General features: G+C 39.2%; 1 long non-coding RNA gene across 1 annotated transcript; it reads left to right on the top strand.

Annotated features, from left to right (window-relative positions):
• Window positions 1-354: 354 nt before the first annotated feature.
• Window positions 355-7,269, top strand: LOC148108432 (uncharacterized). Its single transcript, XR_015727972.1, has 4 exons — window positions 355-440; window positions 1,588-1,854; window positions 6,899-7,033; window positions 7,154-7,269. It is a non-coding gene; the product is annotated as an uncharacterized LOC148108432 (long non-coding RNA).
• The last annotated feature ends 6,974 nt before the right edge of the window (window positions 7,270-14,243 follow it).

The raw sequence follows: 14,243 nt of genomic DNA, 5'->3' as shown, positions 1-14,243 counted from the left end.
TCCATTTCTTTGCGTCTTCTCCAATTTCTTTCACAAGTGTTCTATAGTTTTCAGAGTACAGATCCTTTACCTCTTTGGCTAGGTTTATTCCTAGGTATCTGATGGGTTTCGGTGCAGTTGTAAATGGGATCAGTTCCTTGATTTCTCTTTCTGCTGCTTCATTGCTGGTGTATAGAAATGTAACTGACTTTGGCGCATTGATTTTATATCTTGCAACTTTGCTGAATTCCTGTATCAGCTCCAGCAATTATTTGGTGGAGTCTTTGGGTTTTCTACATAGAAGGTCATGTCGACCTTCACTCTTTTTATTGCTCTTAACTCATCCATCCTTCTCTTGTCCTCTAAATGATGCTACAGGCCTTGTGTCATGAGGTTCCCTTGATGGTGCCATTATCCCTGAGGAAGCTCTCGGACAGCTGAATGATTCACTGGAACTAGAGGTGGGGCCCACGTGTATCACAAAGTGCACATCTACATTACCATTTGCCGTTGAATTAACCGTCTCTCGAAGTGCTATCTTACAATGTCCACTTTTACATAATATTTTATGATTTGTGGACCTGGCTGGGATAAAGCATTATGCTATAGTGACGTTGAGGAAACGTGTTTCACCAAATTTTTCCTTATGTGGGAAGGCTTCCAGCAGTAAGGGTTCTATTTCTGAAAATGTTTATCAGTAAACAGACAGATATTTTTCAGAAGATGAGTTTATTTGATGAATAAAGGAGAAAACTTTGGTACACGTTAACAAGCAATTAAAAATTATATAAAATGCTCACCGCTGTTGAAGGTTGTATTAAATTAATGCTTTTATACCTTATAAGGTATTGCAAACTCAGAGAAGGGAAGCTATAAAATGCAAACTGAAAATTTGCATCAGGAGGCTTTAATATTTTTAGAGCCCTTGACCCAATATCAAATTTTCTTTCCTAAAATTATTTCAGAGATTTTCTCTCATGGGAGAAGGAGAGGAAAGGGAGAGAAAATCCTGTGAATCCAAATGAATGGATACGTAAACTAAAATTTTAATAAGCTTAATATAATGTTGAAAGGAAAGTAATTGTTCTTTTTCCTGATCAAATGTTAATAGTGTAAACTAAAATTTATCTGTTAAAGATGTAAATTGATCTAATCTATTTAATATTCTTTTTAACTAAAAATATATAATGTAATAGTATATTACCCATTTTGGAAAACCAAAAACAAGTATAAGAAGAAACCAACCAAACAAAACAAACTAAACATTAAGTTTAGTACAATGGTCATTAATCATTTTGGGGTCACAAATCCTTTGCACATTATGGTAAGAGGCATCAGTAAATAGCATTTTACGTGTGTTATTTTTATGTTTACATTTAAGGTTAAGTTTATGCTTAGGAATGTCATAGTTCCTTCGTATACTTACATTTATTTTATAGTTTCACAAATTAAAAAAAAATACGTAGATGCTGGTGTTAAAAGTATACAAAGTGAGAAGGGGAAATCTTCCCTAAAAGTTGCGGGAGGTATCTGTTAGAGGTTATGGGGGGAGCTACAGAAACACGTGAAATTAATCCCGTCATTTCTCTCTTATGCAAAATTCCCCAGGAGCCAATACACAGGAGAAGCTGCAAAACGGGAACCAGAGAATAATGTTGCTAGTGGCTGTAAGTGAGCTCTGCACCCCAATGAGGAGCCGCAAAAGGCCAGGTTGGAGCCAAGGTTACATCAGCGAACCTGCTGATTCACAGCCCAGTTCAGAAACGGCTGATCTCCCTCCCTCAGGAGGCAGCATGGAAGGAGATGGGAGAAGCAGCTTTGGCTTGAAAGTAAACAAAATACCGTCTTACTCAGGCATCTATTATTTATGGTTTGGTATGTTTCCTTCCATACATTTTCTGTGCTTACGCAAAAAATTACTACTATTACTACTACTACATACATTATTCTATCATTTGATTTTTCACTTAATAACATTAAAACATGAACATCTTTTAGGTGATGTATGCATTTATTGCATTCGTTTTCAGATCTGCAAAATACTAGCTGTACCAGAATTTATTAAACATCTCCCTGCCCTGCCGATGGATATTTGTTTCCAACTTTTGTTATTATAAATATTTATTCACACTCTAAATAGTAGGTACTATAGAGAAAGGTAACGTTTTGGTTGCTGCCCGCACCCCTGCCACCCTGTGCCTTTCTACCCCTGTACATGCTGATTACACACACGGGCACAATTTCTCTAGGATATGGGAGAAGCTGACCAGCTAGGGAGACGGCAACGCTCATCCACATGTTGGTAGGTACTGGTAAATTTAACAAATGCTCTTTTTTAGGTCTATGCTCTTAGTCCTTTTTTTACTTAAAAATGATTTTTTTTCTCTTAAAAAGTTAAGACATATACATAATAAAAACACCAAATGGCATAAAAAGGATATATGAAAAAAGATAAGTCTTTTTTATCCTATTCCCCATTCCACATCTCCAGCAGCAGAGTTTTCTGGGTGCTCTTTGAAGTGTGTGTGTGTGTGTGTGTGTGTGTGTGTGTACGTTGTATGTATCTCTGTGTGTATATATGTACACATACATATAGATATGTCATTTGTGTGTGTGTTTCTGCAACTTGATCTTTACATTAATAATATATCTTGAAGAATATTCCATATTCAGGCCTACAGAGCTCCCTTATTTTTTCAAATAGGACACCATAACGGCATCCTTTGGGAATAGGCCATAATCGAACCCATCTTGTATTGATGTACATTCAGATTGTTTTGAGGTTATCGCAATTATAATAATTCTGTAATGAAGATCTTTATTTGCTACATGTGTTTTCAACAATAACCAGAAAAATCTTGTTGACATTTTTACTGGTATTATATTCAGTAAATAATTTAATTTTAAGAAAGTTAACATCTTTATAATACTTAACTTTTAACTTAAACATAGCAAATGCCATTTTATTCTCTCAAGATTCAGTCCTATACATCCTGCATGTTTATTGTTATTTTTATTCTAAGGTATTTTATTCCTCCAAGTACTGTTTTAAATGGGAATTTTTTCAATATATTTTCTAACTTGTGGTTCTTATATAGTAAAGTTACTGGTTATTAGTTACTGCATTTAACAACAAGTTTGCCGACTGTGCTATTTTATTTCCAATAGTTTTCCATGTGGCTCTCTTTTAGTTATGTGTTCACATCATTCATAAATAGTTACCGTCTTGGCTTATCCTTTCCAATTTTTTATACATTTTTTTCTTTTTTCTAATTGGGTAGTACTTAAACAATATTAGTTAAACGTGTTAACAATATTATCTTTTTTTAAAAAAAGATTTTATTTATTTATTTGGGAGACAGAGCGTGGGGGCTCTAGAGCACAATCAGGGCGGAGAGGCAGAGGCAGAGGGAGGCAGAGGCAGAGGCAGAGGGAGGCAGAGGCAGAGGGAGGCAGAGGCAGAGGCAGAGGGAGGCAGAGGCAGAGGGAGAAGCAGGCTCCCTGCTGAGCAGGGAGCCCAAGGGAGGCCGGGCTAGGACACTGGATCATGACCTGAGCTGAAGGCAGATGCTTAATCAACTGAGCCACCCAGATGCCCCAATCTTTTCTACACTTTAATTGGAAAACTTTTTGTATTTCACCATTAATCAAGTTGCTTTCTTAGAAAAAATTAGGATAAATGGATAGCTCCTTACCACTACAAAAATAACATATATAAAATTTCAATTTGACTAAGAGTTTATATGGAACGAGTTAATTTTTTTTTTATTTTTATTTTTTATTTATTTGACAGAGAGAGAGACAGCCAGTGAGAGAGGGAACACAAGCAGGGGGAGTGGGAGAGGAAGAAGCAAGCTCCCAGAGGAGGAGTCTGATGTGGGGCTCGATCCCAGAACGCCGGGATCACGCCCTGAGCCTAAGGCAGATGCTTAACAACTGCGCCACCCAGGCGCCCCAAGGAACAAGTTAATTTTTAATGACTAAACTTGGTAGCTCAAACACCCCCTGTCCTGACTGCTAGGGAAAACTCTCCTTCTAACTGTCCCTCAGCTTTTTCTTCACGTTTGTAGGTGCTCTCAGAGGCCATTTCAAGCAAACCCAAGGCAGGCAGGGCCTCCTTTTTTTCTGTGCCCTGCTATCACTAGCACAATGACTTTCAGAAAATGCTGTTCAGCCCAGCTATCCTCTGCTGGTGACACTGCAGCTAACCCATGCTGGTCTCACTGAGGATGAGAGAGAACTCCTCTCCCTTTGGCCATTCCAACCAAGGTGAGACAGATTCTCCCCTTCATCTCACAAGACAGCTGATATCAGGATTAAACATAACAAGACGTTACTAGAGTAGGAAGTGAATGGAAGAGAAATAGTATCACACATCCCAGACTAGCCTTAGGGGCCCCTGTGGGGCTGGTAACCTGCCTCAATCTTCATCTGCTTCTAGATGTCAAGAGAATCTTTTCCTCTTGGAGTTTGGACAATACTAACTACCTGCCCAGAGAGAGGAGGAAGATAATCTCTGACATAAATGTAAGGTCCATTTCCAGAGCTCTTATTTTCTGTCCAGGATTGATAACTTCTAGAATGACAGTCAGAAGATCCATTCCTTTCTAGGAAGCGCTCATCCCCCATTCACAGACATACGGTCTGTCCCTAAGGCACCAGCAAGACAATCACAGTGTAATCCAACATCATGAAGATTTTACATGTGCCCTTGAGTGTTAACACTGGGTGAAGGCCTCTTTAAATTGCTGCTATAGATTGACTTTGGTGATGCCACAGGTGCGACCTGGGCTGAGAGGGCAGAACTGGGAATTATCTGGACACCCGTTTGGAGGAAGGACTGACCAGAGCATGCTGCAGGGTATAGGAATCGTCCTGAACAAAGGCTCATTGATTTGTTGACTATTGTGAAGGCTTTAGTAGCAACACTTCATTTCTTAAAAAGTTATAGGCACAGAACCAATATTCCTTATATGTATTCCACAGTGTGCCCTGCCCCCAGTCCCACCTTAGCCAGGAAATTGAGGTCCAATCTAATTATCTCTTTTAGGATACTTGATGCTTTCCGTAAGATCCATCAATTCCTCAAGCCCCTATTACATTGTTTGAACTCCTTTTTACTGAATAGATACATGAATATTATTGATATTTGGGGTTTCATTTTCCTGTCTTTTGAGTCCATGCTCCTTCTGAGGGTAGGAATTTACTCATCCTTTGACAAGATTGTTGAAAGTCATGCTGGGCTCTGTTCAGAATCCTGGGGATACAGCCACGGACAAAATGGGCAAAGTCTCAACATTCCAGGAGCTTACATTCTTGTGGGAGACAGGCCGATAAAGAAATAGAGGAGAAAATGTCAGGTAGTGATAAATTTCGTGATGAAGGTAAAACAGGGTTATGCAAAGGGAGTGACTGAATGTTGATCAGGAAAGGACTTTCTCAGTTCTTGATTTGTAAGCTCGTCACATCTTTCCTCCTGGTCCCACAGCACTTTACCTTGCAAATGGTTGGTGCTCAAGAATTAGAGAATCGTTTATTTATTTATGTTTTGAAACCTGACACAAGTTTCTTTTGTATGGCTTTTAACTTTATTGGTTCAGAAACCAGAATTTGGTCTTTAATCTCCAAATCAGATGGCATTCTCAATGGCCTTCTTAAAATCTTTATTTATTTATTTGCTCAATAGCCTTTTTGTGTAAGCTTGCCCTCCTCTATTTCCAGTATACTGCCAGTTGTCACACCAAAAGCGCATATGCAAAAATAAAGTGATCTCACATTCTGGTCAAGAAACATCTGCTAAATAGTTGGCGTTATTCTTAGACAATCTTCTCTTGGAGCAATTTTGGAAACTCCCTAGTTGTACTTCTGTAAAGGTTTGCACCTGGGCAATGGCACGGAGGTTTTTATGAGGAATGCTATTATAGACCTCTCGCCAGCGCTGAGAGAGGAGAGGCTGTCGGGAGCTCTGTTTTATGGTACAGTAAGGTTAGCCATTTACTGTTCCCATAAGCTATTTCACTTGCAATAAAGGTCAATGGGCCTTTTTAGGAAGGAGAGCTAGACCCCTGCCTAAAACTGCTGTCTTCCACAGTCAAAAAGACAGGCTTCTTTAGATTCTTCTGGAAAGTGGTAGAGGATGTTTATTTAGCTGGCGGAGTGGTTCAATATGACCAGCTGATGAGCGAGGCAATAAGAATTCGCTGACTTCAAGGTGGAAGACTGAAATCCTAAGGTAGCTTGACCACAAAGCTAAGGAGGGTGTGGCTGGCAGCGGGTCTGGTTGTTACCTTGACATGTGAACTCTACCAAGAAATACATTTCTGTACCTGGAACTCTCTATCCCTGCACTTCCTAGTAAGTAGGTGTTATGCATGACTGTGGTTTGCAGCCCCTGGCAGCTGCAAAACCAGCACAGCAGAAGCAGTCCTGCTAACAATGTATTCCTCTTTTTTTCTTGTTAGCTTTTAAATGACATCAAATTGGGTGGGCGTTTCCCTAAAGACAGCATAGGGCACTGCGCTTCAGCATTTTTGTTCATCTCCTAAAGGAATTTTGAAAGACCATGCATCCTTTTTCAGTTTTATGTTGTAATGTAAAAAAAAAAAAAAAAAAAAAAAAAAAAAAAAATTCATCAGAAGCTTGAACAGTAGCAAAGAATATAATCTACAGTCTGTTGTAAATATTGGCTTTTTAAAGGGATCCTGTTCCCCAGCTTGTTATAATAAATCCAATGGAATGTAAATGTTACAGCAACCTGATACCCGACATCAGCCAGCAGGTAAGAGTTACAAATTTTACATCTTTTTGGTTCCCTCTTGAATTCTTATTTCCATTCCTTCACAGAATTTCATCTTAGTAAAATGTATTTTTTGTGCTTAAGAGTATTTAATTATTTACTTTTTTATACTTCTCTATAAAGATAAAATGGAATTTGTGGCCATAAGACCCTGTTTAAAAAAAAAATGCATCTGGTTGGCTGTCATTACCATCATTATTTGGAGTACCCGTGGCAGAGACAGTGCTGTGTTTACCAGTCCCTTTTCTCTTCCTATAGGTAAGGAAGTTTATATTTCTGTTTCCCATTGGGAGTATGAGCCAAAATGATGTATTGCCTCCTGTCCTAGACAGTTAAGAGTGGCTTGAGTTCTATGCTCTCTTTTTCTTGTCTTCCCAGTTGGAAGCTGGGAACTCTGAGACAGCGGAGGTGCAAGATGGAAGCAGAGTCATCTACCGTGAAGGAGAGCCTCCTTGTCTGTACCAGACTGTGATGTGAAGGAGCAATAAACTTTTGTTGTGGTAAGCCACGGAAGTTTTAGGTTTATTACACGAGTCTGATCAATACATGGCAGAACTGATCAAAACGACATGAACATATTGCTGCTTTTGACAGGTCATTATTAAGAAAATAATTTCATTATAGGAAACGCATCTCTCAATAAAAATATTGAGAAATCTTGTTCATGTAGATGGGAATGCAGGCAGGTATACAGCAAATGTCACTCAATTCCCATTGAGTTATATGCATACCTGAGTGCAAATCACCATGGCACAATTTTGTAAAATGGGAGAAACACTACCGGAAAAGGGAGGTAGGAAAAGATTTCTTAGGCAGTCCATCTTAGGAACAAGGTACGTGAAATTTGGACTGGAAATTAGTTCCCTTTAAAAATATCTATGTCTATGTACCCTTTTGAAAGTCTGTGAATGCCCTATGTGCCACTTGTACCCCACATTAAAAACAAGTCTAGGAATGAAGGAGAGTCATGAGATGGAATGTCCCTTGACCAGATCCTCTTTTGGCTGCAGACATTCACCCAAATCCTTGGTCATCTTTTCCTGACCTTCCTTCTGATTCCCACCAGCTCACAATAAAAAAGATACTGGTTAAGATTAAAGTCTGCAATATATGAAGTTATTTTAAATCCATCAGAAAAATATGACTACTTTAACAGAAAAAGATGGGCAAATCACATGAACGGGCAATTCACAAAAGAAGAAACACAAATGGCCAATACCCACAGAAAATGTTAAAGCTCACTTGGAAATCATAGACGTGCTACTTCAACAATGAATACAATTTTGGAAATCAAATTGGATAAATTAACCTTTAGTGGTGGTTGGGAGAAGAACGTCATTTCTAGAGAGTAATTTGGTAATATGCATCAAAAGTCTTTAAAAATGTATAAAGTTGAGCTAGAATCCCACTTCCAAGAATTATCCTTTTTTTTTTTTTTAAGATTTATTCATTTATTTTAGGGAGAGAGAGAAAGAGAGAGAGCAGGGGGAGGGGCAGAGGGAGAGAACCCTCAAGCAGACTCCCTGCTGAGTCCAGAGCCTGGCGCTGGACATGGGGCTCCATCCCAGGAGATCAGAACCTGAGCTGAAAGCAAGAGTCAGGTGCCCAACCAACTGAGCCACACAGGCGCCCCTTCTAAGAATTATTCTAAAGAAATAATCACGAATAGGTTAAAAAAAAAAAGATTCAGCCTCAAGCTTTTATCACAGTGTTTTTAGTCAAGGTTCTTTTGGTTGCAAGTATTAGGTTGCAAGGCATCTTTCATTTAAAATGCCTCCTCTCAGCTACATTTTGTGTGTCTCATAAGTTAAAATTCTTGATTGATTTAGACTAATTGCTTGCTGAGTGCCAGTAGATTGGCTTTATCCAATCAATTGTTGTTTATCTGTGAAGGGAACTGTCATATGCGTAGGGTTACTTCTTACAGGGGCTATATGTGGGGTTAGGTTTAGGTGCCCTGTGCTCCATGAGAGACAGCAAATGATATGCTATGCTTATCTAGAATCCTAAAGAATAGAAATCACTTAAAAGCCCAACCAGTATGTGAACTATGTACCTGACGTCATGTAGTGAGATAGTCATTAAAGATGTTCTTGTAGAAGACTATTTAATGACATGGAAATATACTGGTGATATATTTTTATTTCTAGAGAAAAAAACAGTTTAAACTCATTTTTAAAAGTTTTTTTTTTTTAAGATTTTATTTATTTATTTGACACAGAGAGAGAGAGTTTAAGCAGGGGGAGCGGCAGGCAGAGGGAGAAGGAGAAGCAGGCTCCCCACTGAGCAGTGACACTGATGTGGGGTTCGATCCATGACCTGAGCCAAAGGCAGACGCTTAACTGACTGAGCCACCAGGGCACCCCTCATTTTAAAAAAGTTTACATATAGAAAGAAAGAAAGTGCTATGTATAGAATGTGTCCCCTCCTCCCACTCCAATTCATACCTTGAAGCCCTAATCCCCAGCGTGATAGTATCTGGAGGTGGGGTCTTTGGGAAATAATTGGGTTTAGATGAGGTCATTAGGATGGAGCTCAAATGATGGGATTAATGCCCTTATAAGAAGAGACAGAAACCAGATCCCTCTCTCTCACCACCATGTGAGGATACATCAAGAAGGGAGTTTGCAAACCAGAAAGAGGACTCTTACTAGACACTGAATCTGCAGGAACCTTGATCTTAGACTTCTCAGCTTCTCAGTTCCTCCAGAACTATGAGAAAGAGATGTTTATTGTTTAAGCCACCTTGTCTGTGGTATTTGTTGTGGCAGGCTGAGCTAAGAAAAGATACACATCAAAACTTTAGTGGTAGAAATGTTTGGAGGGTGGGATTACTGCTAATTTCTATTTTCTTATCTTTATGAAGCTATTTTTTTCTTAATTACAGTTAACATATAAAAGTATTTTAATAAGAAAAACATTAAGGTTAAGGAGTTCTCCAATCTCAAAGAGGACTGAAGAAAACCAAATTAAAACCTAAATTTTGGATGAACTAAGTCAAGAACTCAGACAAGAGGCTGCAAAATATTTACTCAGTCGCTGGAGTGCTGGCTGGACACACAGGCTTTGGTCGCGAGCAACAGCAGAGTCTAGAAGTGGGAGAGGAAGAGATGCTTTCGAGAGAACACACTTCACCTACTCTTTGTGCCCCCCACTTTCCAGGAGCTGGATGTGAACTCTAGAGCCCTTCAGTTATATTTTTTGATTTCTGTATGAAGGCACCTAGTTTAGGGAAAAGAAGACTGGACACAGAGGACCCAAATCCAGTCTGATGATTTACTAGTTGGGTTACCTTAATGAAGCCACTAAACCTCTTTGAGGCTCTTTGGAGATTATAATAGGTAGCCTACTGGGGCACGTGGGTGGCACAGCGGTTAAGCGTCTGCCTTCGGCTCAGGTCGTGATCCCGGCGTTCTGGGATCGAGCCCCACATCGGGCTCCTCCGCTATGAGCCTGCTTCTTCCTCTCCCACTCCCCCTGCTTGTGTTCCCTCTCTCACTGGCTGTCTCTATCTCTGTCAAATAAATAAATAAAATCTTAAAAAAAAAATAATAGGTAGCCTACTAAGCGTCTGACTCTTGATTTCAGCTCAGGTCATCATCTCAGGGTTCTGAGATAGAGCCCTGGATCAGGCTCTGCTTGCCCCTCTCCATTAGCTCTTCTCCCATCCCCCTGCCTCATGCTCTCTCTGTCACTTAAATAAATAAATAAATAAATAAATAAATAAATAAATAAATAAAATCTTAAAAAAAATAGTACTCTGCTTTTGTCATATGGTTTTGTGACAACTGAATAAGATAACACGTGAAAACGTTTGCAAAAATGATATGCTACAAGTGTGCATGCACACTCATGCTCACAGGTTTCTCTTTCTCTGTATACACACACACACACACACACACACAAATGTATATACTACAAATGTCAAATATATATCAAACTGTGGAAACAATAATTAGATGCCTAAAGTGCTGCTTTGACTTCAGCCAAACGTAAATGAAATTACAAATCACTGTGGATTTGATGAGCTGCCTTGAAAAGACAATGTCTTGTTGAGCCAAGTACTTTGAGAAGTGCTGACTATTACTCTTCTCCATAAGATAAGAAAGAGAAGGTTAGAGAATATTTACTTGCTGGTGAGAACCGGAGCACAATAAATCAGGAACATTGTTGAAAGATAAGCTAGAGGAACAAAGGTCTTATTCAAATTTAAATATTTGCCTACAATGTTTTAGAATAAATTATTGCCCTCTTTTTGAATGTTTATTGAGAAAAGGATGACACTAAGATATTCAGATATTAGCAATAACTATGACCATTAACCACAAAGCCTAAGATTACCACAAAGCTTATAAAATACATCTGATATAGGAGATATATTTGTTTCTTTGGCTATAATATGTTATGGGAAATTATATTTGTTTCCAGGCTGAATATGAACTCTGCTTTGGACAGTCAACCCATTCCGCAGTCAACAGACTCACCAGCAGTATATACTGGATAGATTCTCATCTGCAACTAACCACCCCCCTCAGGGTATATACCAGATAGATTCTTGCATGAGTTCAAATGCTTCAGACTCTTGGTTCTAGCTTTCTCTTGGTAGACCACCTGAAACAAAGAGTGCTTCTAGAATATTCAACTCAAAAACAGAAGTCTGATTTATTTCACAATGAAATAAATTGAATAAATTGAAGGTTACATCCGAGGAACTGACGGTGCAAGTGAGAGGACAAAACTAAATTTTTACTGTATGAATTTGTGTGTTGTTGGAATACTATTTCATCAAGCATTTACTAGTAATAACTACATTTTAAGTGTTTTGGCTATAGCACACACTATATAAACTGTTATTCATGTATCTGCGGGTGGGAGGGTGCAGGGCTTGAGCTTTCCTTCTTCCATGAACAGAAGTGGACCAAAACCTACCCTCCAGTTACTTCCCATGAAGCTGAATCTGTTCACAGGTGTATCTTATCAACTCCCACATTATTGGCCTGCCCATTAATTTAAAAATAATGATTTAATTATCAGTATTTAAAAGCTCAAGTGATTTCTGCATAAAAATACAATATGGTGCTAAAATGGATTATTACTCTGCATACATTCCACATGTCCCCCACCCCCTTCCTTCACACGCCCCAGAGGCTGAGCAGCTAAAAAATGCCCTTTGTAATCTGGGCTTCCGGAAGTGATTTAGCTTTAGCTTTGAGCGGATGCATTCAAGTGAGATTTAAAAGGCAGAGATCCCAGCTGCCCCTGGTGGCAGGCAGGATCAAGGATGCTTTGGGATTTTCTGCAGTAGCATTCTTGTCCCCAGTTTTGTGGGGATCAACAAGTGAGGTCAGCAGCACCTTTTAGCTGCTGTTATTTTTGTGGCCGGTATGGACCTAACAGGTGAAGCTTGGCTCCTAACAGTAACAGCATCAGTAGCTTCCTAATCTCTACATTGTTCGTAGAGTTATGGTGCAGGGGAAACTTCCTGATTTCCCATATCTCTGACCAGCAGAGTTGGCAGCTTCCTTGGGGGCGGGTTCTTCATTGTTCCTCTGGCAGTGAGTCCTGGAAGCCCAGCCTCAGCACACCGTAAGCGCCTAATTCCCTGTTGGAAGCCCTTTGCCCTTTGTGCTTAAAATAGCTGGAGTAGTTTCTGTTTTCTGTAACAAAACTCTGACTAATGCAAAGGAAAAATAAGAAATCTGGTAACATCTGGCCCTGATTTTGGTTATGGTAACAATAGGCTTGTAACGAGCAGTAGGCTCCAACTTGCAGAAATCCTACCATACCTCAGTGCAGCCCCCAACTGGAGGCCATTTATAAAGCACCATTTTTCACTATATTTGTAGTGTGTGCTTGTTTTTAACAGACACCCCACTTTTCTTAGTTATTGTACCTCCCTGGACCTGGTAGGAATTTTATTTTGCCACCCGACTAATACTTACCTAAAGCTTGTTTGAAAAACATTTTTTGAGTTCTAAAGAACACAACTATTCCATTCTAAATATACTCCAAAATGCCCCCACGTCAAAACTAGAAAGCTGTACACCTAAACTGCAGTATTTAGGCCCCGGATAGAACTGTTTTTGCCGAACTATGAAACTAGTTGTCTTATTAACCTTAAGGATGCTGTTGAGTGAAGTGTAACGCCTCTTCTACGAGGACACAGCAAAGAGGTTTCTTTCAAGGCAAGTGTTATCTTATAACCATGTAAGAGATCACATTTCACTTTTGCATTGGCTTTTAGAAAGGTGGGGCTAAAGGCTACCTGAGTGGTTGGCTTCTCATAGTGTTCGTGATGTCAGACTCGTACACCGCGTACTAACCTCCTCCTGTGTCTCATGGTTACTACTCTGGTTTTCTCTTCACTCAGACTTCTTCACACACACACACACACACACACACACACACACACACACGTATATTTTTAAGATTTATTTATTTATTTTAGAGAGAGAAAGAGCGTGTGCGTGGGGAGAGGGGCAGAGGGAGAAAGAGAACGTCTTAAGCAGGCTCCACCCTCAGCGCAGAACTGGAGGCAGGACCCTATTCCAGGACCCTGAGATCATGACCTGAGCTGAAACCAAGATTCGGATGCTTAACCGACTGAGCCACCCAGGCACCCCCCAGATTTCTTCACATATTAAAAAAATCCTACCGTACTAAGTTTGAAATCCATTTTAAATCCTTCTTGTAATATAATGAAGAATAAATAAGTATTTAAATAAACTGCCTTCACTTCCCCTGCTCTATTCTCTTTATTATGTCTAATAGACACTTGTTCCTAGTTCTGTCTGCCCTCATACGCGTGGCTATGTACTTTTGGCAACGTCTTAACGGGCCAAGGCTATTCATGGCTATGCTCAGGATTTTGCAATCTAACAAAAATTTTAAAGATATAGTCAAATCGAAGAATGAGGAACTTTTAGCAAAAACCAGTTTGTTCAGTGATTTTTTACTGAATAAGAATCCCAGGAGATTTCTGTGTAAACCAAATGCAGGACAGTCTTTTTGGGAGGCAAAGTATATATACAAAATATATACATCTTTGGAAATATCCAGTATCTATCTGATCTTAAGCTCACGTGTTTTTTTTCCCATTTTAATCAAACATTTTATTTTGAGATAATTATAATTCACATGCTATTGTAAGAATAATATGAACAATCTTATGTATCTCTTACCCAATTTTCTCCAATGGAAATATCTTGCAAAACTATAGAACATCATATCTAGGATATTGATATCAAAACAGTCAAGATACAGAACATTTTCTTCACCAGAAGGATAACTCTGTTGCCCTTTTATAGCCACACTTCCTTCCTTCCCAACCCCACCCCTGACAACCACTCATCATTTCTCCATTTCTATACTTTTGTCATTCCAAGAATAACTAATTTCTTTTGATGACATAAATGTTCATCAAGGTGACTACATGACATTTACCACCATCCTCCCCCGACTTTAATTC

Source organism: Ursus americanus, chromosome 20 (genome assembly GCF_024610735.1).
Source record: "Ursus americanus isolate L20-20 chromosome 20, mUrsAme1.1.p, whole genome shotgun sequence".
NCBI lineage: Eukaryota > Metazoa > Chordata > Mammalia > Carnivora > Ursidae > Ursus > Ursus americanus.
The sequence above is the reverse complement of the archived record's forward strand: the minus strand, read 5'-3'. Positions and strand labels throughout refer to the sequence as shown.